The following is a 626-nucleotide window of genomic DNA, read 5'->3' as shown; positions in this document are numbered from 1 at the left end:
CTGTACTTCCGATTGGATTTGAAACTGTCTCATTGCTATCTGTTTATCAATAAAACTTTGAAAAAAAAAAAAGAAATACTTGTTTTGTCTTAGAGTGGTCGCTATTTTTCTTGGTAAGGTGGAGTGTTAACCGAAGAAGGTCTGCTTTGTTCACTGTAAATTTCTAAAATGAGTTTTGCAATAGAAAAAGAGTTGATTCACAAGGAACCCAAGAATGGAGGTGGGAGACTTGTATGTCAGATTTGTCTCCCTGAGGACAGGGTTTGGATATTGACGGGATTTTAAAAAGCACACAGGGTGCAGTATGGGGATGGAGCTGGGAAGCCACCAACCATTTGTATATGCACAATCCATCTTCACAAGCCTTCATGAAACCCATTTTCAGAACACGGCAGCATTAGCATGATCTAAGGTGGGGTTTTCAGTCTCCTGACCACAAAACGAGAGTTTATGCAGATTTACTTTTGGTTTCATAAGAACAAATTTCAAAAAAGAAAACAACATGGCACCTGTCTTCAAAGTTCCAAAATTTGATTTTACATTCTCTTAATGAATAAAGTGATTTGTTCTAATGGTGTTTGTAAATAGGATATCATGTCTGCATCTTGTACAGCAATTAACCACTA

At 37.1% G+C, this 626-nt stretch overlaps 1 pseudogene; it reads left to right on the top strand.

Annotated features, from left to right (window-relative positions):
• The window catches only part of LOC111814381, a 72,110-nt pseudogene that overhangs the window by 62,376 nt on the left and 9,108 nt on the right, over nt 1–626 (top strand).

This window comes from Octodon degus, unplaced genomic scaffold (assembly GCF_000260255.1).
Source record: "Octodon degus isolate 3935 unplaced genomic scaffold, OctDeg1.0 scaffold00009, whole genome shotgun sequence".
Lineage (NCBI taxonomy): Eukaryota > Metazoa > Chordata > Mammalia > Rodentia > Octodontidae > Octodon > Octodon degus.
Note: the sequence above shows the minus strand (reverse complement) of the source record. Positions and strands in the feature narration are given on the sequence as shown.